This window comes from Ranitomeya variabilis, chromosome 4, assembly GCF_051348905.1.
Source record: "Ranitomeya variabilis isolate aRanVar5 chromosome 4, aRanVar5.hap1, whole genome shotgun sequence".
Lineage (NCBI taxonomy): Eukaryota > Metazoa > Chordata > Amphibia > Anura > Dendrobatidae > Ranitomeya > Ranitomeya variabilis.
The window spans coordinates 11,355,209-11,381,696 of record NC_135235.1 but is presented as its reverse complement, the minus strand read 5'-3'; the positions used below and the strand labels follow the sequence as shown (position 1 = coordinate 11,381,696).

The following is a 26,488-nucleotide window of genomic DNA, read 5'->3' as shown; positions in this document are numbered from 1 at the left end:
TAAATCCGCAATAAATCCACATAAATTAAGCATCCTATACTTTAAAATGGTTTCCGCAATTTTTGTGCACACACTGCGGATTTTTCCGCACTAAATCCGCATTGCGGAAAAACACGCAGCATGTTCATTATTTTTGCGGATTTCATTGCATTTGGAACCTCCGGAAAAATCCGCAAGAAATCTGCAAAAAATACGCGTAAAATCCACGCAAAAAACGCATGCGGATTTTATGCAGAAAATGTCCGTTTTTGCTCAGGAATTTTATACACAAAATCCGGACATGTGCACATAGCCTTATGCTTGCAGTCTGGGGGCACTGAAGGGTTATCAATAGGAAGCCTTTTTTTCTTTTCCCATCCACCCTGACCTGTGCTTGTCTGCACCATTTCTCCAGTACTCACAGGCATTTACTAACAGTCCACATCTGCTTCTCTCCTCACTGCTCCTCCCAGTCACAGTCAGGCTTCACTTTCACACTAGCGTCGTTCGACGCACGTCGCAATGCGTCGTTTTGGAGAAAAAACGCATCCTGCAAAGTTGCCCGCAGGATGCGTTTTTTCTCCATAGACTTTCATTAGTGATGCATTGCGACGGATTGCCACACGTTGCATCCGTCGTGCGACCGATGCGTCGTGTTTTGGCGGACCGTCGGCACAAAAAAAGTTCCATGTAACTTTTTTTATGCGTCGTGTCTGCCATTTTCGACCGCGCATGCGCAGCCGAAACTCCGCCCCCTTCTCCCCGCAACTCACAATGGGGCAGCGGATGCGTTGTAAAACTGCGTCCGCTGCCCACGTTGTGATTTTATTTCACAGTATGCGTCGGTACGTCGGCCCTACGCACTGCGACGAGCCCGTGCCGACGCTAGAGTGAAAGCAGCCTAACCTGAATCTGATAAGCTGCAGGCACCAGCCAGGAAAGAAAAAAAAAACTCACTCACACTGCAGAGCCGACTCCTTTCATTCACAGCAGGGAGCCGGCTCTTTGTATCGGCTCATTCACCAACGACACATCACTAGTTCGTGTTCGGACCCCAGAACACCGGGGGTTTGTCATCTTATACATCACAGTGCAGCAAACACCGCTGCTGCTGATCGGTCAGAAGACGGCATGAGCCGGCAACTGTGAGTCCAGGTGTACAGATTACCTCCGGTCTCTGGTGTCAGATGGTGGGACTACTGCTCCCATCAGCCGACACCTGCTGCCGCTAATATCAGTGAGAGCTGGAGCAGATGATGGGAGTATTCATCAACCAACGTCTGCGCTCTAAATAATTTAAAACAACTTGCATGAGTTCCCCTGTACTTTTGATAACCAGCCAGGCAAAACTGACATCTGGGGGCTGCAACCCTCAGCTGTCAGCAAGACTGTTTATCAAGAATAGAGGGGTCCCCATGCCGTATTTTGTAATTATTTAAATAAATAATAAAAAAAAAACGGCTTGGGGTCCCTCCCATTTTTGACACCCAACCTTGCTAAAACTGACAGCTGGGGGCTGGTATTCTCAGGCTGGTAAGGGGCCATGGATATTGCCCCCCCCAGCCTAAAAATAGCAGCCCGCAGCTGCCCAGAAAAGGCACATCTATTAGACGCTCCAATTCTGGCGCTTTGCCCGGCTCTTCCCACTTGCCCTGTAGTGGTGGCAAGTGGGGTTCATATTTGTGTGGTTGATGTGACCTGACAATACAAAGGAGACATCAACCCCACAAATATGAACCCCACTTGCCACCGCTACATTATTAATATAATGATAACAGGGATTAATTGGCCATATTGGAAACTCCTACATTCAGATGTGCTCGGTTAGCCAATTATTTTTCCTTATAAAATCTTTGCTCGATTACCAAGTTCTTGTCAGAGCTAGTTCTTGCTGCATGACATTGGAGAGGGAGAAGCAGAGCTGGAGGAGTATATTAGCGACTGTTGTTTGGTTTGTACCCTTGGAAATTCCTTATCCTTCCCTGTTTTGCTTTCTTCCCCCTCCCCACACACCCTGGTGGAGTCTTCTGTTACATGTGAGTGTATATTTTGTGTGTGTGGAGTTTTCCCTTGTCTTTGTTACCCTGTGTCGAGTTGGTGTACTGCGGTGGATGGCAGCGCCTCTCTTCCCTGGGTGGGGGAATGGGACAGATGAAGGGCTGTACTAGGAGGTAAGGGAAGGGCAGAGGCCCCGGCGCCTTCACCAGCTGAAGAATCCCGGGGAACAGGGTGAGCTAGGGCGCCGCCTAGTGTTAGGGCCAGGAAAGGTGCCCCTGTTCCCAGGTCTAGTCTGATCATGACATTGTGTGTCTGATGTCGCAGCCAAAGTCGCCGTGTAGCCTAAGAGCTTCCATTACCTGAGATTACGTCTGCGCGTCGGGGCCGCGATCACCAATCATCAGGTTCCCTGTAACGGCAGCACTTGTAATATATTACTGAGGGCACTACTGATGTAGTAGGATCACAAACGCCACACTTAGTATAAACGTGCAAGAAGAAAAAGTAGTAGTTAGGATCACTAAATATATGACATAATAAAAACAAACAAAATCTAACATTAATAAACATTTAAAAAGCCAAGAACAGTTTGATGGATACACCAGTAGTTACATGTAATCTAATAGATTAAATCAAACAAACTGAGACCTGCATGTAGCAGCCATGACTTGGGAGAAAAGACCCCACACGTGCAAGTTTCGCCACAAAGTGTGGCTTCCTCAGGTCTAGAGGTATGTCAAGAGCCTATTCTATACATATACAAAGGTAATAGGATAAATTAATAAGATAATATTACCATATGGTTAGAGGAGACGCTTGTGCGCCTGACACTTCTGGAATCCTATCTGGTTGTGCGCATGCACCATCACTTGCTTTCTACTTATAGTATATTGAGCACATGTGATACGTCCGGATGCTTCTCTGCAAATGTCTCCTTTAACCATATGGTAATCATTATCTTCCTAATTTAGCCTACTACCTTTGTGTGTGTGTGTATATATATATTATAGCATACATTCTTGACATACCTCTACCCCTGAGGAAGCCACAGGTCATGGCGATACATGTGGGGTCTTTTCTCCCCATATCATGGCTGCTACATAAAGGTCCCAGTTTGTTTGATGTCATCTATTAGATTGATGCATAAACCAGTGGTTACATGTAAACTGTTCTCGACATTTTAAATGTTTTTATCAGTTTATGTCTTTTGTTCGTTGTATAATAAAGTTTATTTTATTATTTAATACATTTAGTGATCCTGACCTCCAATTTGCCATCTGATCTCATGTTTTCTCATTTGTTGGGAGAGAGTCCCGTTATTTATGTCAGCAGAGCTTCCCCCATTATTTATGTCAGCAGAGCACCCCTTGTTATTTATGTCAGCAGAGCACCCCGTTATGTCAGCAGAGCGTCCCTTGTTATTTATGTCAGCAGAGCACCCCGTTATGTCAGCAGAGCGTCCCTTGTTATTTATGCCAGCAGAGCGCCCCGTTATGTCATCAGAACACCCCGTTATTTATGTCAGCAGAGCACCCCGTTATGTCAGCAGAGCGTCCCTTGTTATTTATGTCAGCAGAGCACCCCGTTGTGTCAGCAGAGAGCTCCGTTATTTATGGCAGCAGAGCACCCCGTTATTTGTCAGCAGAACACCGCGTTATTTATGTCAGCAGAGCGTCCCTTGTTATTTATATCAGCAGAGCGCCCCGTTATTTATATCAGCAGAGCGTCCCTTGTTATTTATGTCAGCAGAGCACCCCGTTATGTCAGCAGAGCTCCGTTATTTATGTCAGCAGAGCACCGTTATGTCAGAAGAGCGTCCCTTGTTATTTATGTCAGCAGAGCGCCCCGTTATTTATGTCAGCAGAGCACCCTGTTATGTCAGAAGAGCGTCCCTTGTTATTTATGTCAGCAGAGTACCCTGTTATTTATGTCAGCAGAGCGCCCCTTGTTATTTATGTCAGCAGAGCGCCCCTTGTTATCTATGTCAGCAAAGTGCCCCGTTATTTGTCAGCAAAGGGCCCATTGTTATTTGTCAGCAGAGCGCCCCCTTATTTGTCAGCAGAGCACCCCATGTTGTCAGCAGAGCGCCCCCCCGTTATTTGCCAGCAGAGTGCCCTGTTATTTATGTCAGCAGAGCGCCCCTTGTTATCTATGTCAGCAGAGCACCCCGTTATTTGTCAGCAGAGTACCCTGTTTATGTCAGGAGAGCGCCCCATTGTCAGCAGAGCAGCCCTTGTTATTTGTCAGCAGAGCGCCCCGTTGTCAGCAGAGCGCCCCTTGTTATTTGTCAGCAGAGTGCCCCGTTATTTATGTCAGCAGAGCGCCCAGGTCTTTACTTGCAGGATCCGGTCTCTTTCGGCTCCTTTACTCGGATCCGGTCTCTTTTACCGGCAGCTATAAGCCAGCTCGCTGTAGCACTCATCTGTCCTGCTGCAGGTTCAGGTGCCACCAACATTCACTACCCTCTTGGGCCTTTTATAAATACTAACTGAGCCACAGCTATCATCTGACCTGGTGTCTCCTCCCATCTCTTCCTGGAGGGAACACACACTTCACTCTTGAGTTCCTTCCAATGCAATTCTTTCTGCTTTCACTTTCTATCTCGCCTTTAACCAGCAGAGGGCGACGTTTGCTTGCGGACACTGTCATTAACTGTGTGGATTTTCTCACTTGTCTATATCCTTACAAGGCAATGCTGTCAGACTGCAGAGATGGCCAGACTCTATGGCAACAACCCATAAACAATGAAGAAAAGGTAGGCTGGGACTGCAGAAATGGCCGGACTCTATGGCAACAACCCATAAACAATGAAGAAAAGGTAGGCTGGGACTGCAGGTCACTGCAATGAGTCCTGAAGGAAAGCGCTCCAGAGTCTAACCAATCAAATGCCTGCAAAGAGAAAGAATGCTGAAGAAAAAGTCTTTCCAACCAACTGTGCCAGGAACACAAAACACAAACTCTCCCAAAAACAGTCTCTTGAAGCATCTTGTGAAACTAATCTTGTGTGAACATGGCTTAAGAAAATGGGATTATGTCTTTAGGGCTCATACTCATATGGACAAGTGTAATCTGATAGAAAATAGTATTGCACTCTGACCAATGTGTATCTACGATTCCCTGCTCATCTGCTTTGATTTTTTCTCAGCTGAAATCGGACTGAGAAAAAATATTGCAGCATTTTTATTATTATAGCACCCATTTATTCCATGGTGCCTTACTCGTGAAAAGGGTATACATAATAAAAACAAGTACAATAATGTTATACAAGTCATAACTGGTACAGGAGGAGAGAGGACCCTGCCCGCGAGGGCTCACAGTCTACAAGGGATGGGTGAGGATACAGGAGGAGAGAGGACCCTGCTGCCCGTGAGGGCTCACAGTCTACAAGGGATGGGTGAGGATACAGGAGGAGAGAGGACCCTGCCCGCGAGGGCTCACAGTCTACAAGGGATGGGTGAGGATACAGGAGGAGAGAGGACCCTGCCCGCGAGGGCTCACAATCTACAAGGGATGGGTGAGGATACAGGAGGAGAGAGGACCCTGCCCGCGAGGGCTCACAAACTACAAGGGATGGGTGAGGATACAGGAGAGAGAGGACCCTGCCCGCGAGGGCTCACAATCTACAAGGGATGGGTGAGGATACAGGAGGAGAGAGGACCCTGCCCGCAAGGGCCCACAATCTACAAGGGATGGGTGAGGATACAGGAGGAGAGAGGACCCTGCCCGCGAGGGCTCACAATCTACAAGGGATGGGTGAGGATACAGGAGGAGAGAGGACCCTGCCCGCGAGGGCTCACAATCTACAAGGGATGGGTGAGGATACAGGAGGAGAGAGGACCCTGCCCGCGAGGGTTCACAATCTATGAGGGATGGGTGAGGATACAAGAGGAGAGAGGACCCTGCCCGCGAGGGCTCACAATCTACAAGGGATGGGTGAGGATACAGGAGGAGAGAGGACCCTGCCCGCGAGGGCCCACAATCTACAAGGGATGGGTGAGGATACAGGAGGAGAGAGGACCCTGCCCGCGAGGGCTCACAATCTACAAGGGATGGGTGAGGATACAGGAGAGAGAGGACCCTGCCCGCGAGGGCTCACAATCTACAAGGGATGGGTGAGGATACAGGAGGAGAGAGGACCCTGCCCGCAAGGGCCCACAATCTACAAGGGATGGGTGAGGATACAGGAGGAGAGAGGACCCTGCCCGCGAGGGCTCACAATCTACAAGGGATGGGTGAGGATACAGGAGGAGAGAGGACCCTGCCCGCGAGGGCTCACAATCTACAAGGGATGGGTGAGGATACAGGAGGAGAGAGGACCCTGCCCGCGAGGGTTCACAATCTACGAGGGATGGGTGAGGATACAAGAGGAGAGAGGACCCTGCCCGCGAGGGCTCACAATCTACAAGGGATGGGTGAGGATACAGGAGGAGAGAGGACCCTGCCCGCGAGGGCCCACAATCTACAAGGGATGGGTGAGGATACAGGAGGAGAGAGGACCCTGCCCGCGAGGGCTCACAATCTACAAGGGATGGGTGAGGATACAGGAGAGAGAGGACCCTGCCTGCAAGGGCTCACAATCTACAAGGCATGGGTGAGGATACAGGAGGAGAGAGGACCCTGCCCGCGAGGGCTCACAATCTACAAGGGATGGGTGAGGATACAGGAGGAGAGAGGACCCTGCCCGCGAGGGCTCACAATCTACAAGGGATGGGTGAGGATACAGTAGGAGAGAGGACCCTGCCCGCGAGGGCTCACAATCTACAAAGAATGGGTGAGGATACAGGGGAGAGCGGACCCTGCCCGCGAGGGCTCACAATCTACAAGGAATGGGTGAGGATACAGTAGGAGAGAGGACCCTGCCCGCGAGGGCTCACAATCTACAAAGAATGGGTGAGGATACAGGGGAGAGCGGACCCTGCCCGCGAGGGCTCACAATCTACAAGGAATGGGTGAGGATACAGGAGGAGAGAGGACCCTGCCCGCGAGGGCTCACAATCTACAAGGGATGGGTGAGGATACAGGAGGAGAGAGGACCCTGCCCGCGAGGGCTCACAGTCTACAAGGGATGGGTGAGGATACAGGAGGAGAGAGGACCCTGCCCGCGAGGGCTCACAATCTACAAGGGATGGGTGAGGATACAGGAGGAGAGAGGACCCTGCCCGCGAGGGCTCACAATCTACAAGGGATGGGTGAGGATACAGGAGAGAGAGGACCCTGCCCGCGAGGGCTCACAATCTACAAGGGATGGGTGAGGATACAGGAGGAGAGAGGACCCTGCCCGCAAGGGCCCACAATCTACAAGGGATGGGTGAGGATACAGGAGGAGAGAGGACCCTGCCCGCGAGGGCTCACAATCTACAAGGGATGGGTGAGGATACAGGAGGAGAGAGGACCCTGCCCGCGAGGGCCCACAATCTACAAGGGATGGGTGAGGATACAGGAGGAGAGAGGACCCTGCCCGCGAGGGCTCACAATCTACAAGGGATGGGTGAGGATACAGGAGAGAGAGGACCCTGCCTGCAAGGGCTCACAATCTACAAGGCATGGGTGAGGATACAGGAGGAGAGAGGACCCTGCCCGCGAGGGCTCACAATCTACAAGGGATGGGTGAGGATACAGGAGGAGAGAGGACCCTGCCCGCGAGGGCTCACAATCTACAAGGGATGGGTGAGGATACAGTAGGAGAGAGGACCCTGCCCGCGAGGGCTCACAATCTACAAAGAATGGGTGAGGATACAGGGGAGAGCGGACCCTGCCCGCGAGGGCTCACAATCTACAAGGAATGGGTGAGGATACAGTAGGAGAGAGGACCCTGCCCGCGAGGGCTCACAATCTACAAAGAATGGGTGAGGATACAGGGGAGAGCGGACCCTGCCCGCGAGGGCTCACAATCTACAAGGAATGGGTGAGGATACAGGAGGAGAGAGGACCCTGCCCGCGAGGGCTCACAATCTACAAGGGATGGGTGAGGATACAGGAGGAGAGAGGACCCTGCCCACGAGGGCTCACAATCTACAAGGGATGGGTGAGGATACAGGGGAGAGAGGACCCTGCCTGCGAGGGCTCACAATCTACAAGGGATGGGTGAGGATACAGCAGGTGAGAGGACCCTGCCCGCGAGGGCTCACAATCTACAAGGGATGGGTGAGGATACAGGAGGAGAGAGGACCCTGCCCGCGAGGGCTCACAATCTACAAAGGATGGGTGAGGATACAAGGGAGAGAGGACCCTGCCCGCGAGGGCTCACAATCTACAAGGGATGGGTGAGGATACAGCAGGTGAGGATTGAGCTGGTCATGCAGCGGTTTGGTCGATCGGTGGTTACTGCAGGTTGTAGGCTTGTCGGAAGAGGTGGGTCTTCAGGTTCCTTTTGAAGGTTTCGATGGTAGGCGAGAGTCTGATATGTTGTGGTACAGAGTTCCAGAGTAGGGGTGATGAGCAAGAGAAATCTTGTATGCGATTGTGGGAAGAGGAGATAAGAGGCGAGTAGAGAAGGAGATCTTGTGAGGATCGGAGGTTGCGTGCAGGTAAGTACCGGGAGATGACGTCACAGATGTATGGAGGAGACAGGTTGTGGATGGCTTTGTACGTCATGGTTAGGGTTTTGTACTGGAGTCTCTGGGTAATGGGGAGCCAGTGAAGGGATTGACGAGGGGAGAGGCCGGGGAATAGCGGGGGGACAGGTGGATTAGTCGGGCAGCAGAGTTTAGAATAGATTGGAGGGGTGCGAGTGTTAGAGGGGAGGCCACAGAGCAGAAGGTTACAGAAGTCGAGGCGGGAGATGATGAGGGCATGGACTAGGGTTTTTGTAGATTCTTGGTTTAGGAATGTGCGGCTCTGGGAGATATTTTTGAGTTGAAGTCGGCAGGAAGTGAAAAGGGCTTGGATATGTGGTTTGAAGGAGAGATCAGTGTCAAGGATTACCCCGAGGCAGCGAGCTTGTGAGACTGGGGAGAGTGGGCAGCCATTTACTGTAATAGATAGGTTCGTTGGGGGGGGGGGTCGAGTGAGATGGGGGAAGGACGATTAATTCTGTTGTGTCCATGTTAAGTTTCAGAAATCTAGCAGAGAAGAAGGATGAGATAGTGGACAGACATTGAGGTATTCTGGTTAGTAGGGTGGTGATATCTGGTCCAGAGATGTAGATCTGCGTGTCATCAGCATAGAGATGATACTGAAAACCGTGAGATTCTATGAGCTGTCCCAGGCCAAAGGTGTAGATGGAGAAGAGCAGGGGCCCTAGAACTGAACCTTGCGGGACTCGGACAGATAGGGGGCGAGGTGAGGAGGTGGTGTGTGAGTGGGAGACGCTGAATGTCCGGTCTCTTAGGTATGACGAGATCCAAGATAGGGCCAAGTCTGTGATGCCAAGGGATGAGGGTCTGTAGTAATAGGGAATGGTCCACTATGTCAAAGGCAGAGGACAGGTCCAGGAGGAGGAGGACAGAGTAGTGTAGAAGGCAGGGGACAGGTCCAGGAGAAGGAGGATAGAGTAATGTAGAAGGTAGGGGACAGGTCCAGGAGAAGGAGGATAGAGTAATGTAGAAGGCAGAGGACAGGTCCAGGAGGAGGAGGAGGACAGAGTAATGTAGAAGGCAGAGGACAGGTCCAGGAGGAGGAGGACCGAGTAATGTAGAAGGCAGAGGACAGGTCCAGGAGAAGGAGGACAGAGTAATGTAGAAGGCAGATGTCACGTACAGGAGGAGGAGGACAGAGTATTGTAAAAGGTGGAGGACAGGTCCAGGAGGAGGAGAACAGAGTGATGTAGAAGGCAGAGGACAGGTCCAGGAGGAGGAGGACAGGGTAATGTAGAAGACAGAGGACAGGTCCAGGAGGAGAACAGAGTAATGCAGAAGGCAGATGACAGGTCCAGGAGGAGGAGGACAGAGTAATGTAGAAGGCAGAGGACAGGTCCAGGAGGAGGAGGACAGAGTAGTGTAGAAGGCAGGGGACAGGTCCAGGAGAAGGAGGATAGAGTAATGTAGAAGGTAGGGGACAGGTCCAGGAGAAGGAGGATAGAGTAATGTAGAAGGCAGAGGACAGGTCCAGGAGGAGGAGGAGGACAGAGTAATGTAGAAGGCAGAGGACAGGTCCAGGAGGAGGAGGACCGAGTAATGTAGAAGGCAGAGGACAGGTCCAGGAGAAGGAGGACAGAGTAATGTAGAAGGCAGATGTCACGTACAGGAGGAGGAGGACAGAGTATTGTAAAAGGTGGAGGACAGGTCCAGGAGGAGGAGAACAGAGTGATGTAGAAGGCAGAGGACAGGTCCAGGAGGAGGAGGACAGGGTAATGTAGAAGACAGAGGACAGGTCCAGGAGGAGAACAGAGTAATGCAGAAGGCAGATGACAGGTCCAGGAGGAGGAGGACAGAGTAATGTAGAAGGCAGAGGACAGGTCCAGGAGGAGGAGGACAGAGTATTGTAAAAGGTGGAGGACAGGTCCAGGAGGAGGACGACAGAGTAATGTAGAAGGCAGAGTACAGGTCTAGGAGGAGGAGCACAGTAGTGTAGAAGGCAGAGGACAGGTCCAGGAGGAGGAGAATAGAGTAATGTAGAAGGCAGATGACAGGTCCAGGAGGAGGAGGACAGAGTAATGTAGAAGGCAGAGGACAGGTCCAGGAGGAGGAGGACAGAGTAATGTAGAAGGCAGAGGACAGGTCCAGGAGCAGGAGGACAGAGTAATGTAGAAGGCAGAGGACAGGTCCAAGAGCAGGAGGACAGAGTAATGTAGAAGGCAGAGGACAGGTCCAGGAGCAGGTGGACAGAGTAATGTAGAAAGCAGAGGACAGGTCTAGGAGGAGGAGCACAGTAGTGTAGAAGGCAGAGGACAGGTCCAGGAGGAGGAGCACAGTAGTGTAGAAGGCAGAGGACAGGTCCAGAAGGAGGAGAACAGAGTAGTGTAGAAGGCAGATGACAGGTCCAGGAGCAGGAGGACAGAGTAATGTAGAAAGCAGAGGACAGGTCCAGGAGGAGGAGGACAGGGTAATGTAGAAGGCAGAGGACAGGTCCAGGAGGAGGAGGACAGAGTAATGTAGAAGGTAGAGGACAGGTCCAGGAGGAGGAGGACAGGGTACTGTAGAAGGCAGAGGACAGGTCCAGGAAAATGAGGACAGAGTAATGTAGAAGGCAGAGGACAGGTCCAGGAGGAGGAGGAGGACAGAGTAATGTAGAAGGCAGAGGACAGGTCCAGGAGGAGGAGGACCGAGTAATGTAGAAGGCAGAGGACAGGTCCAGGAGAAGGAGGACAGAGTAATGTAGAAGGCAGATGTCACGTACAGGAGGAGGACAGAGTATTGTAAAAGGTGGAGGACAGGTCCAGGAGGAGTAGGACAGAGTAGTGTAGAAGGCAGGAGACAGATCCAGGAGGAGGACAGAGTAATGTAGAAGGCAGAGGACAGGTCCAGGAGGAGGAGGACAGAAAAATGTAGAAGGCAGAGGACAGGTCCAGGAGGAGGAGGACAGAGTAATGTAGAAGGCAGATGTCAGGTACAGGGCGGAGGAGGACAGAGTAATGTAGAAGAGGCAGAGGACAAGTCCAGGAGGAGGAAGCCAGAGAATGGGGTATCAGCAGGATGAGGCGTGCAACATGTGCACATACCCTTAGGCCGGCGTCATACTCAGCGTATGAAAATACGGTCCGTATTTTACGGCCGTAATACGCAGAAATGTTCCCAAAATAGTGATCCGTATGTCCTCCGTAGGCAGGGTGTGACAGCGTATTTTGCGCATGGCATCCTCCGTATGTAATCCGTATGGCATCCGTGCTGCAAGATTTTCTCGCAGGCTTGTAAAACCGACATCTAATGGATTTATGTGCTCAAATGTTCGTTAAAACATATATACAGTATATATATATATATATATATATATATATATATATATATATATATGTCATTGAGACACACATATATATACAGTGGGGCAAAAAAGTATTTAGTCATTCAGCAATAGTGGAAGTTCCACCACTTAAAAAGATGAGAGGCGTCTGTAATTTACATCATAGGTAGACCTCAACTATGGGAGACAAACTGAGAAAAAAAATCCAGAAAATCACATTGTCTGTTTTTTTTATCATTTTATTTGCATTTTATGGTGGAAAATAAGTATTTGGTCAGAAACAAAATTTCATCTCAATACTTTGTAATATATCCTTTGTTGGCAATGACAGAGGTCAAACGTTTTCTGTAAGTCTTCACAAGGTTGCCACACACTGTTGTTGGTATGTTGGCCCATTCCTCCATGCAGATCTCCTCTAGAGCAGTGATGTTTTTGGCTTTTCGCTTGGCAACACGGACTTTCAACTCCCTCCAAAGGTTTCCTATAGGGTTGAGATCTGGAGACTGGCTAGGCCACTCCAGGACCTTGAAATGCTTCTTACGAAGCCACTCCTTCGTTGCCCTGGCGGTGTGCTTTGGATCATTGTCATGTTGAAAGACCCAGCCACGTTTCATCTTCAATGCCCTTGCTGATGGAAGGAGGTTTGCATTCAAAATCTCACGAAACATGGCCCCATTCATTCTTTCATGTACCCGGATCAGTCGTCCTGGCCCCTTTGCAGAGAAACAGCCCCAAAGCATGATGTTTCCACCACCATGCTTTACAGTAGGTATGGTGTTTGATGGATGCAACTCAGTATTCTTTTTCCTTCAAACACGACAAGTTGTGTTTCTACCAAACAGTTCCAGTTTGGTTTCATCAGACCATAGGACATTCTCCCAAAACTCCTCTGGATCATCCAAATGCTCTCTAGCAAACTTCAGACGGGCCCGGACATGTACTGGCTTAAGCAGTGGGACACGTCTGGCACTGCAGGATCTGAGTCCATGGTGGCGTAGTGTGTTACTTATGGTAGGCCTTGTTACATTGGTCCCAGCTCTCTGCAGTTCATTCACTAGGTCCCCCCGCGTGGTTCTGGGATTTTTGCTCACTGTTCTTGTGATCATTCTGACCCCACGGGGTGGGATTTTGCGTGGAGCCCCAGATCGAGGGAGATTATCAGTGGTCTTGTATGTCTTCCATTTTCTAATTATTGCTCCCACTGTTGATTTCTTCACTCCAAGCTGGTTGGCTATTGCAGATTCAGTCTTCCCAGCCTGGTGCAGGGCTACAATTTTGTTTCTGGTGTCCTTTGACAGCTCTTTGGTCTTCACCATAGTGGAGTTTGGAGTCAGACTGTTTGAGGGTGTGCACAGGTGTCTTTTTATACTGATAACAAGTTTAAACAGGTGCCATTACTACAGGTAATGAGTGGAGGACAGAGGAGCCTCTTAAAGAAGAAGTTACAGGTCTGTGAGAGCCAGAAATCTGGATTGTTTGTTTCTGACCAAATACTTATTTTCCACCATAAAATGCAAATAAAATGATAAAAAAACAGACAATGTGATTTTCTGGATTTTTTTTTCTCAGTTTGTCTCCCATAGTTGAGGTCTACCTATGATGTAAATTACAGACGCCTCTCATCTTTTTAAGTGGTGGAACTTGCACTATTGCTGAATATGAAGATCACTGCACACGTACACGAGAAAGGTATGCTTGCAAGTGGAAATTTATTTATAGTGGTTTTGAGGTCAAGCGACTGGTAAATTTTGACGTTTCGGCCAATACCTGGCCTTGGTCACAACGTCGCTGCAAAAAACATAAAGATACAACTATTTACAATACAATATTTACAAAGGACAATAAAATGTGTTCTGTACACTATATACATAAAACAAGTACAAGTTATAGATGGCAATCATGTACAGAGAAATGACTCTGTAAGACTAAGTAACGAAGTATGCTAGAAATGTAATAAATCGTAACCAAGGGTTGTATATAAACAAGAGGCTAGAAGAAGGGGTTCCATCTTGATACGAATAGGTGTACATAAAATAGTGCACGCAACTCAAAATGTTAATGTACTAGAAATTCATCTATGGGGCAGAAAGTGATCTAGAGAATTCTATCATTTAAATGGATCCCATAGATTTCTAAATGTAGACATAAGGCAAAAAAGGAGTGGCCTACCTAATATGCAGAGTTAAGTCTCAATTCAATTTTTAACAGGTAAGGTACTGGCGACAAGTTATGTCCTGGTGGAAATGAAGGGTCAGAACATAAGAATCAGCGTAACTGCTTACTGGATATGTGTTAAGGTATAAACAGATATATATAATGGGAATAATTACCATGTGGCTTCCATAGAAACTCAAATGTTTAAGGCTGAGGGATTTTTCTTTGGAAAAGCTGGAGTAGATGGCTATCGCGGTCGTGTGCCCGAAGCCTGTTGGAAGGTATAGTAATGAGGATGTGTCATAATTGTAAGGTGTTAATACCATTAAAAGAAAGGGAGGCACCTGACCTGTGGAAATATCATGGAGACTAGGCACAGAGTGGAGTCTGCCTGGAAAAGATATATCCTAATGTTCACAATAGTAAATAATTGGATCCGTGGGTGGAGGGATATATGTATTGGAAAGTGGAGAAAGTAGTGTGACGGTTCTATAGCATACAATGAGCTGGTGTGGTATATCCAATACATATGACACGGAATGAACATCATACTGCCTTAAACATGGCAGGTGAATGACACAAAATATGTGCGTAACATTAATGAGTAGGAGTCCAAACCATAGAAGTAAAAGGAAACTTAGGAGAAAATTAGTATAAAAGAAGGAAACTTAGACAAAATCTGCACTAAGGTGGGGAATCTTACCAACTCCACAAAGAAGATTGCCGAGTGGTTGCATGCAACTATTCAGTGGGTCTATGGAAAGAAAAGGGCATTACGTTAGCCAGTCAATTTCACGATTAAGGCCCCTAGGGCTAAGTGTGTCCAACATGTAGATCCAATATGTTTCACGTTGTTTCAATAATTGGATGTGGTTACCACCTCGTCTTGGCCTGTGAACTTTTTCAAGAACCTGGAATCGTAGTTGCGATATGTTGTGCCTGGCCTCTTTGAAATGTGCCGGAAAAGTACCCCTTCAAATTGTGAATCCTTTGCATGGATGGGTGGTGACCATGGACGAAGGGTAGCCTGGATGGTTTAGGCGAGGGAGTCACTGGGGATCCAATTTGATCCACAAACAGTGGCCCCTTCTCTCCAGAGCATACCCCAGAATAGCGATTTTCAAAAATCCCCCCTTAATGTGCTTACGCAGACCACCTAACATAAAGGACAGACTGGTTAGGGCCGACATAGGGTCTGGAAAACAAACTGTAACCCGTACACTTAGTGGACAAACTAGAAGGGGTACTTTTCCATGTCTGAATTGTACATGCTGTTCTAACATCATCAAAGGGAGTGACGTGGTCCATCCTCGTACAGGGAAATCATATCCCATCAGAGATTATCATACATGTGAATCGAACTATGTAGTATACATTATCAAATGCCCGTGTGGCCTATTATATGTAGGCGAAACGATCCAGGCAATCAGAGATCGAATCATAAGCCACAAATCCACGATTAGATGTGGAAAAACCTGGTTGCCTCTACCGGCACATTTCAAAGAGGCCAGGCACAACATATCGCAACTACGATTCCAGGTTCTTGAAAAAGTTCACAGGCCAAGACGAGGTGGTAACCACATCCAATTATTGAAACAACGTGAAACATATTGGATCTACATGTTGGACACACTTAGCCCTAGGGGCCTTAATCGTGAAATTGACTGGCTAACGTAATGCCCTTTTCTTTCCATAGACCCACTGAATAGTTGCACGCAACTACTCGGCAATCTTCTTTGTGGAGTTGGTAAGATTCCCCACCTTAGTGCAGATTTTGTCTAAGTTTCCTTCTTTTATACTAATTTTCTCCTAAGTTTCCTTTTACTTCTATGGTTTGGACTCCTACTCATTAATGTTACGCACATATTTTGTGTCATTCACCTGCCATGTTTAAGGCAGTATGATGTTCATTCCGTGTCATATGTATTGGATATACCACACCAGCTCATTGTATGCTATAGAACCGTCACACTACTTTCTCCACTTTCCAATACATATATCCCTCCACCCACGGATCCAATTATTTACTATTGTGAACATTAGGATATATCTTTTCCAGGCAGACTCCACTCTGTGCCTAGTCTCCATGATATTTCCACAGGTCAGGTGCCTCCCTTTCTTTTAATGGTATTAACACCTTACAATTATGACACATCCTCATTACTATACCTTCCAACAGGCTTCGGGCACACGACCGCGATAGCCATCTACTCCAGCTTTTCCAAAGAAAAATCCCTCAGCCTTAAACATTTGAGTTTCTATGGAAGCCACATGGTAATTATTCCCATTATATATATCTGTTTATACCTTAACACATATCCAGTAAGCAGTTACGCTGATTCTTATGTTCTGACCCTTCATTTCCACCAGGACATAACTTGTCGCCAGTACCTTACCTGTTAAAAATTGAATTGAGACTTAACTCTGCATATTAGGTAGGCCACTCCTTTTTTGCCTTATGTCTACATTTAGAAATCTATGGGATCCATTTAAATGATAGAATTCTCTAGATCACTTTCTGCCCCATAGATGAATTTCTAGTACATTAACATTTTGAGTTGCGTGCACTATTTTATGTACACCTATTCGTATCAAGATGGAACCCCTTCTTCTAGCCTCTTGTTTATATACAACCCTTGGTTACGATTTATTACATTTCTAGCATACTTCGTTACTTAGTCTTACAGAGTCATTTCTCTGTACATGATTGCCATCTATAACTTGTACTTGTTTTATGTATATAGTGTACAGAACACATTTTATTGTCCTTTGTAAATATTGTATTGTAAATAGTTGTATCTTTATGTTTTTTGCAGCGACGTTGTGACCAAGGCCAGGTATTGGCCGAAACGTCAAAATTTACCAGTCGCTTGACCTCAAAACCACTATAAATAAATTTCCACTTGCAAGCATACCTTTCTCGTGTACGTGTGCAGTGATCTTCATATTCAGTGACTTTGGAACTTTTGGTTCCCTTCACTAGCACCGTCACCCTCACCTCAGTTGAGTGCTAGCCATCACAACCTTTGCACTATTGCTGTCTGACTAAATACTTTTTTGCCCCACTGTATATATATATATATATATATATATATATATATATATATATATATATATATATATATACTGTATTTATATTTAATTCAGCGCGAGATATGTGAAAAGCCGGTAATTCAATTGTCAGCTTTTCCTATCTCCTTCACAAACCCGACATGATATGAGACATGATTACATACAGTAAACCATCTCATATCCCCTTTTTTTTGCATATTCCACACTACTAATGTTAGTAGTGTGTATGTGCAAAATTTGGCCGCTGTAGCTGTTAAAATAAAGGGTTAAATCGCGGAAAAAAATTGGTGTGGGCTCCCGCGCAATTTTCTCCGCCAGAGTGGTAAAGCCAGTGACTGAGGGCAGATATTAATAGCCAGGAGAGGGTCCATGGTTATTGGCCCCCCTGGCTACAAACATCTGCCCCCAGCCACCCCAGAAAAGGCACATCTGGAAGATGCGCCTATTCTGGCACTTGGCCACTCTCTTCCCACTCCTGTGTAGCGGTGGGATATGGGGTAATGAAGGGTTAATGTCACCTTGCTATTGTAAGGTGACATTAAGCCAGATTAATAATGGAGAGGCGTCAATTATGAAACCTATCCATTATTAATACAATAGTATGAAATGGTTAATAAAACACACATATAACAGATAACGAAATGCCCACTGCAGATGCGTGGATACTGACCCAAATACGTTAAAGGGCCCCAGTCCCAATCCCAATGTGTGGTAACCACTGGAGTAGACCGGTACAGACAAGTGTGACAGCCCTAAACCACCTGGCGGAACCACAAACCAAGCAGCGTGCCCAGGAGTAACCTGCAATAAGGTAAGACACCTGAAAGGCCAATGCAAAGAGCAGGACCCGTAGGTGGGCCAGGACCCGTAGGTGGGCGGCCCCAACGCGTATCGCGGTATCAAAGACCGCATCTGCAGTGGGCATTTCGTTATCTGTTATATGTTAATAGACCCATAGGGCCTATATCCCTTGTACAGATAATAGATGTGTTTATGCTATACGGAGCTGTAAATTATACTATATGTGCATTATAGCACAGGCGTTCACATTATACCAAGCAACATATTACATTACATGTGCACTTTGGCATTGTTGTTTGTCTTTTGCCAGGTGGTGTTATCTGATTATATATGTAGAATGTATCATGAGCTGACCCTATGGTGGGGGTTCTAGCTTGTATTGATTTTAAATTGTTTTTAGCATTTGTTATTAATAAAGCTGTTCCTTTTTTCATACAATTTATTGGTGGTGTGCAGACTCCATAAGTGGCTTCTTTTCTTCTTTTGGAAAAACAATTGTGGAATTGCACTTTTTGGGGGAAATTTCACCGATCTTTGAATTTTTTATAAATCCAATAACGTTGTTCAAAAGTATAACTCGTCGACCAAAAAACAAGCCCTCACGCGGCCATAATGGCTGAAAAATAAAAAAGTTATGGCCCAGGGAAGAAGGGGAGCGAGAAAAAGTGAAAAACCCAAGGTGGTAAAGGGGTTAAAGAGGGCTAAACGTTCGAACAGTGCTAGCCTCCGCGGTCGGACCCCATCGATCAGTAAGTTATCACCTTTCCTGCATGTAGGACCACCAGACAACGGCGTGAAGTGCTAGAATTATGCAAGAAATTCACATTTTAACATTGCACTCACCACTGAAAATGAGACAGGATTCGGTCAGGCAAGAGGAGCATGGAGGAGAAAAGATGCAGGAGAGGAGCAGGGAGGAGAGAAGAGGCAGAAGAGGAGCAGGGAGGAGAGAAGAGGCAGAAGAGGAGCAGGGAGGAGAGAAGAGGAGCAGGGAGGAGAGAAGAGGCAGAAGAGGAGTAGGGAGGAGAGAAGAGGCAGAAGAGGAGCAGGGAGGAGAGAAGAGGAGCAGGGAGGAGAGAAGAGGCAGGAGAGGAGCAGGGAGGAGAGAAGAGGAGCAGGGAGGAGAGAAGAGGCAGGAGAGGAGTAGGGAGGAGAGAAGAGGCAGGAGAGGAGCAGGGAGGAGAAAAGATGCAGGAGAGGAGCAGGGAGGAGAGAAGAGGCAGAAGAGGAGTAGGGAGGAGAGAAGAGGCAGAAGAGGAGCAGGGAGGAGAGAAGAGGAGCAGGGAGGAGAGAAGAGGCAGGAGAGGAGCAGGGAGGAGAGAAGAGGAGCAGGGAGGAGAGAAGAGGCAGGAGAGGAGTAGGGAGGAGAGAAGAGGCAGGAGAGGAGCAGGGAGGAGAAAAGATGCAGGAGAGGAGCAGGGAGGAGAGAAGAGGCAGAAGAGGAGTAGGGAGGAGAGAAGAGGCAGGAGAGGAGCAGGGAGGAGAAAAGATGCAGGAGAGGAGCAGGGAGGAGAGAAGAGGAGCAGGGAGGAGAGAAGAGGCAGGAGAGGAGCAGGGAGGAGAGAAGAGGAGCAGGGAGGAGAAAAGAGGCAGGAGAGGAGCACGGAGGAGAGAAGAGGAGCAGGGAGGAGAGAAGAGGCAGGAGAGGAGCAGGGAGGAGAGAAGACGCAGAAGAGGAGCAAGGAGGAGAAAAGATGCAGGAGAGGAGCAGGGAGGAGAGAAGAGGAGCAGGGAGGAGAGAAGAGGCAGGAGAGGAGCAGGAAGGAGAGAAGAGGCAGGAGAGGAGCAGGGAGGAGAGAAGAGGAGCAGGGAGGAGAGAAGAGGCAGAAGAGGAGCAGGGAGGAGAGAAGAGGTAGGAGAGGAGCAGGGAGGAGAGAAGACGCAGAAGAGGAGCAGGGAGGAGAAAAGATGCAGGAGAGGAGCAGGGAGGAGAGGAGCAGGGAGGAGAGAAGAGGCAGGAGAGGAGCAGGGAGGAGAGAAGAGGCAGGAGAGGAGCAGGGAGGAGAGAAGAGGCAGGAGAGGAGCAGGGAGGAGAGAAGAGGCAGAAGAGGAGCAGGGAGGAGAGAAGAGGCAGGAGAGGAGCAGGGAGGAGAGAAGAGGCAGAAGAGGAGCAGGGAGGAGAAAAGATGCAGGATAGGAGCAGGGAGGAGATAAGAGGCAGGAGAGGAGCAGGGAGGAGAGAAGAGGCAGAAGAGGAGCAGGGAGGAGAGAAGAGGCAGGAGAAGAGCAGGGAGGAGAGAAGAGGAGCAGGGAGGAGAGAAGAGGCAGAAGAGGAGTAGGGAGGAGAGAAGAGGCAGGAGAGGAGCAGGAACGAGAGAGGAGAGGAGCAGGGAGGAGAGAAGACGCAGAAGAGGAGCAGGGAGGAGAAAAGATGCAGGAGAGGAGCAGGGAGGAGAGAAGAGGAGCAGGGAGGAGAGAAGAGGCAGGAGAGGAGCAGGGAGGAGAGAAGACGCAGAAGAGGAGCAGGGAGGAGAAAAGATGCAGGATAGGAGCAGGGAGGAGATAAGAGGCAGGAGAGGAGCAGGGAGGAGAGAAGAGGCAGAAGAGGAGCAGGGAGGAGAGAAGAGGCAGGAGAAGAGCAGGGAGGAGAGAAGAGGAGCAGGGAGGAGAGAAGAGGCAGAAGAGGAGTAGGGAGGAGAGAAGAGGCAGGAGAGGAGCAGGAAGGAGAGAAGAGGAGCAGGGAGGAGAGAAGAGGCAGGAGAGGAGCAGGGAGGAGAGAAGACGCAGAAGAGGAGCAGGGAGGAGAAAAGATGCAGGAGAGGAGCAGGGAGGAGAGAAGAGGAGCAGGGAGGAGAGAAGAGGCAGGAGAGGAGCAGGGAGGAGAGAAGAGGCAGGAGAGGAGAGAAGAGGCAGGAGAGGAGCAGAGAGGAGAGAAGAGGCAGAAGAGGAGCAGGGAGGAGAGAAGAGGCAGGAGAGGAGCAGGGAGGAGAGAAGAGGCAGAAGAGGAACAGGGAGGAGAGAAGGGGCAGAAGAGGAGCAGGGAGGAGAGAAGAGGCAGGAGAAGAGCAGGGAGGAGAGAAGCGGCAGGAGAGGAGCAGGGATGAGAGAAGAGGCAGGAGAGGAGCAGGGAGGAGAGAAGAGGCAGAAGAGGAGCAGGGAGGAGAAAAGATGCAGGATAGAGCAGGGAGGAGATAAGAGGCAGGAGAGGTGCAGGGAGGAGAGAAGAGGCAGGAGAGGAGCAGGGAGGAGAGAAGAGGCAGGAGAGGAGCAGGGAGGAGAGAAGAGGCAGGAGAGGAGCAGGAAGGAGAGAAGAGGAGCAGGGAGGAGAGAAGAGGCAGGAGAGGAGCAGGGAGGAGAGAAGACGCAGTAGAGGAGCAGGGAGGAGAAAAGATGCAGGAGAGGAGCAGGGAGGAGAGAAGAGGAGCAGGGAGGAAAGAAGAGGCAGGAGAGGAGCAGGGAGGAGAGAAGAGGCAGGAGAGGAGCAGGGAGGAGAGAAGAGGCAGAAGAGGAGCAGGGAGGAGAGAAGAGGCAGGAGAGGAGCAGGGAGGAGAGAAGAGGCAGAAGAGGAGCAGGGAGGAGAGAAGATGCAGAAGAGGTGCAGGGAGGAGAGAAGAGGCAGGAGAGGAGCAGGGAGGAGAGAAGAGGCAGGAGAGGAGCAGGGAGGAGAGAAGAGGCAGGAGAGGAGCAGGGAGGAGAGAAGAGGCAGGAGAGGAGCAGGGAGGAGAGAAAAGGCAGGAGAGGAGCAGGGAGGAGAGAAGAGGCAGAAGAGGAGCAGGGATGAGAGAAGAGGCAGGAGAGGAGCAGGGAGGAGAGAAGAGGCAGAAGAGGAGCAGGGAGGAGAAAAGATGCAGGAGAGGAGCAGGGAGGAGAGAAGAGGCAGGAGAGGAGCAGGGAGGAGAGAAGAGGCAGGAGAGGAGCAGGGAGGAGAGAAAAGGCAGGAGAGGAGCAGGGAGGAGAGAAGAGGAGCAGGGAGGAGAGAAGAGGCAGAAGAGGAGTAGGGAGGAGAAAAGATGCAGGAGAGGAGCAGGGAGGAGAGAAGAGGCAGAAGAGGAACATGGAGGAGAAAAGATGCAGGAGAGGAGCAGGGAGGAGAAAAGAGGAGCAGGGAGGAGAGAAGAGGCAGGAGAGGAGCAGGGAGGAGAAGAGGCAGAAGGGGAGCAGGGAGGAGAGAAGAGGCAGAAGGGGAGCAGGGAGGAGAGAAGAGGCAGAAGGGGAGCAGGGAGGAGAGAAGAGGCAGAAGAGGAGCAGGGAGGAGAGAAGAGGCAGAAGTGGAGAGAAGAGGCAGGAGAGGAGCAGGGAGGAGAGAAGAGGCAGGAGAGGAGCAGGGAGGAGAGAAGAGGCAGAAGAGGAGCAGGGAGGAGAGAAGAGGCAGGAGACGAGCAGGGAGAAGAGGAGCAGGGAGGAGAGAAGAGGCAGGAGAGAAGTAGGGAGGAGAGAAGAGGCAGGAGAGGAGCAGGGAGGAGAGAAGAGGCAGAAGAGGAACAGGGAGGAGAGAAGAAGGAGAGAAGAGGCAGAAGAGGAACAGGGAGGAGAGAAGAGGCAGAAGAGGAGCAGGGAGGAGAAAAGATACAGGAGAGGAGCAGGGAGGAGAGAAGGGGCAGAAGAGGAACAGGGAGGAGAGAAGAGGCAGAAGAGGAACAGGGAGGAGAGAAGAGGCAGAAGAGGAGCAGGGAGGAGAAAAGATACAGGAGAGGAGCAGGGAGGAGAGAAGAGGCAGAAGAGGAACATGGAGGGGAAAAGAGGCAGAAGAGGAACATGGAGGAGAAAAGATGCAGGAGAGGACCAGGGAGGAGAGAAGAGGCAGAAGAGGAACAGGGAGGAGAGAAGAGGCAGAAGAGAAGCAGGGAGGAGAAAAGATGCAGGAGAGGAGCAGGGAGTAGAAAAGAGGCAGAAGAGGAACAGGGAGGAGAGAAGGGGCAGAAGAGAAGCAGGGAGGAGAAAAGATGCAGGAGAGGAGCAGGGAGTAGAAAAGAGGCAGAAGAGGAACAGGGAGGAGAGAAGAGGCAGAAGAGAAGCAGGGAGGAGAAAAGATGCAGGAGAGGAGCAGGGAGTAGAAAAGAGGCAGAAGAGGAACAGGGAGGAGAGAAGAGGCAGAAGAGAAGCAGGGAGGAGAAAAGATGCAGGAGAGGAGCAGGGAGTAGAAAAAAGGGGCAGGGAGGAGAAGAGGCAGAAGTGGAGAGAAGAGGCAGGAGAGGAGCATGGAAGAGAGAAAATGCAGGAGAGGAGCAGAGTAATGAGAAGAGGAATAAGCAGGGTGGTGCGATGAGGAAGGAGAGTATCAGCAAAGGATGTGAGAACAGACAGGAGAGGAAAACTAAAAAAGGTGAGAGGAGGCTCCTCTCCTGCCTCACTTCATCTCCAGGCTCCTCTCCTGCCTCACTTCACCTCCAGGCTCCTCTCCTGCCTCCCTGCTCCTTTCCTCCAGGCTCCTCTCACCTCCTGCCCCTGTAGTGCCCGTATTGATCGCTGGAGGGCGAAGTTGTGGTTACACCCAAATCTCGCGGTATCGTGGTTGCGCGCTGAGGCGAGGACTGGCTTGTGTGGAGCGGCTGTTCGGCTCCGCGGCAGGTGGGTAAGCGGGGGAGGACGGAGACTGCACGGTGCCCGGAGGAGAAGCGGCGCCCGGGAGGAGGTGGCGGGAATAGTCCGTGTCCTGAGGCCGCCGGCGGGTGCTGGGGAGTGCACGTGTCTCCTGAGCAGCCAGTCAGGTGGCGGCTCTCATTACAGCAGCTGCACGTTGTGCACTGTACGCCGCTCCTCATTGGTTACTTGGTTGCTATTGGTAATAGCAGTTTGGGCTTCCAGGTCAGCTGCCATTATATGAGCCCGTAACCATGGATACGCAGAGCCCAGGGCCCATAACCGAGGAAACGACGTCGGTCCCTGCGCAGGCGCTGCCGCCGGTCCCTGCGCGGTCCGGTGCCGCCTCCGCTCCCTGCGCGGTCCGGTGCCGCCTCCGCTCCCTGCGCGGTCCGGTGCTGCCGCCGCTCCCTGCGCGGTCCGGTGCTGCCTCCGCTCCCTGCGCGGTCCGGTGCTGCCTCCGCTCCCTGCGCGGTCCGGTGCTGCCTCCGTTCTCTGCGCGGTCCGGTGCTGCCTCCGCTCCCTGCGCGGTCCGGTGCTGCCTCCGCTCCCTGCGCGGTCCGGTGCTGCCGCCGCTCCCTGCGCGGTCCGGTGCTGCCTCCGCTCCCTGCGCGGTCCGGTGCTGCCGCCGCTCCCTGCGCGGTCCGGTGCTGCCGCCGCTCCCTGCGCGGTCCGGTGCTGCCTCCGCTCCCTGCGCGGTCCGGTGCTGCCTCCGCTCCCTGCGCGGTCCGGTGCTGCCGCCGCTCCCTGCGCGGTCCGGTGCTGCCGCCGCTCCCTGCGCGGTCCGGTGCTGCCGCCGCTCCCTGCGCGGTCCGGTGCTGCCTCCGCTCCCTGCGCGGTCCGGTGCTGCCTCCGCTCCCTGCGCGGTCCGGTGCTGCCTCCGCTCCCTGCGCGGTCCGGTGCTGCCTCCGCTCCCTGCGCGGTCCGGTGCTGCCTCCGCTCCCTGCGCGGTCCGGTGCTGCCTCCGCTCCCTGCGCGGTCCGGTGCTGCCTCCGCTCCCTGCGCGGTCCGGTGCTGCCTCCGCTCCCTGCGCGGTCCGGTGCTGCCTCCGCTCCCTGCGCGGTCCGGTGCTGCCGCCGCTCCCTGCGCGGTCCGGTGCTGCCGCCGCTCCCTGCGCGGTCCGGTGCTGCCGCCGCTCCCTGCGCGGTCCGGTGCTGCCTCCGCTCCCTGCGCGGTCCGGTGCTGCCTCCGCTCCCTGCGCGGTCCGGTGCTGCCTCCGCTCCCTGCGCGGTCCGGTGCTGCCTCCGCTCCCTGCGCGGTCCGGTGCTGCCTCCGCTCCCTGCGCGGTCCGGTGCTGCCTCCGCTCCCTGCGCGGTCCGGTGCTGCCGCCGCTCCCTGCGCGGTCCGGTGCTGCCGCCGCTCCCTGCGCGGTCCGGTGCTGCCGCCGCTCCCTGCGCGGTCCGGTGCTGCCTGCGCGGTCCGGTGCTGCCTCCGCTCCCTGCGCGGTCCGGTGCTGCCGCCGCTCCCTGCGCGGTCCGGTGCTGCCGCCGCTCCCTGCGCGGTCCGGTGCTGCCGCCGCTCCCTGCGCGGTCCGGTGCTGCCGCCGCTCCCTGCGCGGTCCGGTGCTGCCTCCGCTCCCTGCGCGGTCCGGTGCTGCCTCCGCTCTCTGCGCGGTCCGGTGCTGCCTCCGCTCTCTGCGCGGTCCGGTGCTGCCTCCGCTCCCTGCGCGGTCCGGTGCTGCCTCCGCTCCCTGCGCGGTCCGGTGCTGCCTCCGCTCCCTGCGCGGTCCGGTGCTGCCTCCGCTCCCTGCGCGGTCCGGTGCTGCCTCCGCTCCCTGCGCGGTCCGGTGCTGCCTCCGCTCCCTGCGCGGTCCGGTGCTGCCTCCGCTCCCTGCGCGGTCCGGTGCTGCCTCCGCTCCCTGCGCGGTCCGGTGCTGCCTCCGCTCCCTGCGCGGTCCGGTGCTGCCTCCGCTCCCTGCGCGGTCCGGTGCTGCCTCCGCTCCCTGCGCGGTCCGGTGCTGCCGCCGCTCCCATGCTTTCCTTAGGCTGGTGACAGTGGTGCGCAGTGTCTGCAGTCTCTTATTGCACACACTTGTTTTCACTGACAGGAGTAATTCAGTGCGGTGTACAGTAAAATCACACTGACAGAATAGATAGTAAATGTGTACATATAGAATGTGTATGTATATATCTATATATATATAATTGTCTAAGGGTCACTTCCGTCTGTCTGTCTGTCCTTCTGTCTGTCTGTCATGGATATTCATTGGTCGCTGCCTCTGTCTGTCATGGAATCCAAGTCACTGATTGGTCGTGGCAAAACGCCCACGACCATTGCCATGACCAATCGGTGACGCGCACAGTCCTGAAGAAAATGGCCGCTCCTTACTCCCCGCACTCACTGCCCGGCGCCCGCATACTCCCCTCCGGTCGCCGCTCACACAGGGTTAATGCCGGCGGTAACGGACCGCGTTATGCCGTGGGTAACGCACTCCGTAACCGCTGCTATTAACCGTGTGTCCCCAATATTTTACTATTGACGCTGCCTATGCGGCATCGATAGTAAAAAAATGTAATGTTAAAAATAATAAAAAAAAACAAAAAACCTGCTATACTCACCCTCCGTAGTCCGCCGAGCCGCTCGCACCGGCCGCCGTCTTCTGTTTTCGGCGCTGCAGTGCGAAATTACCCAGAAGACTTAGCGGTCTCCCGAGACCGGTAAGTGTTCTGGGTAATTTCGCAATGCATCCTGGGAACGGAAGATGGCGGCCGGTGCGAGCAGCTCGGCGGAGCTTCGGTGGATCCCAAGCGTCGGTAACCGCTTCCTGGATCCAGGTGCCAACGGAAGGTGAGTATATAACTATTTTTTATTTTAATTATTATTATTTATTTTTTTTTTAACAGGGATGTCATGTCCACATTGCTATATACGTGGGCTGCGCAATATACAACGTGGGCTGCGCAATATACTAAGTGGGCTGCGCAATATACTAAGTGGGCTGCGCAATATACTACATGGGCTGCGCAATGTACTAAGTGGGCTGCACAATATACAACGTGGGCTGCACAATATACTAAGTGGACTGTACAGTATACTAAGTGGGCTGCACAATATACTAAGTGGGCTGGGCAATATACAACGGGCTGTGCAATATACAACGGGCTGTGCAATATACAACGGGCTGTGC

At 51.5% G+C, this 26,488-nt stretch overlaps 2 protein-coding genes across 2 annotated transcripts in view; both read left to right on the top strand.

The window, feature by feature from the left end:
- LOC143769424 (caspase-2-like) overlaps nucleotides 1-26,488 on the top strand; it is a 212,036-nt gene that overhangs the window by 172,742 nt on the left and 12,806 nt on the right. The window lies entirely within an intron of this gene.
- The window catches only part of LOC143769425 (caspase-2-like), an 86,069-nt gene continuing 82,863 nt past the window's right edge, over nucleotides 23,283-26,488 (top strand). The window contains exon 1 of the mRNA XM_077257926.1: nucleotides 23,283-23,349. The gene's annotated coding sequence lies outside the window, so the exon portion shown is untranslated. The remainder of the gene's footprint in view (nucleotides 23,350-26,488) is intronic.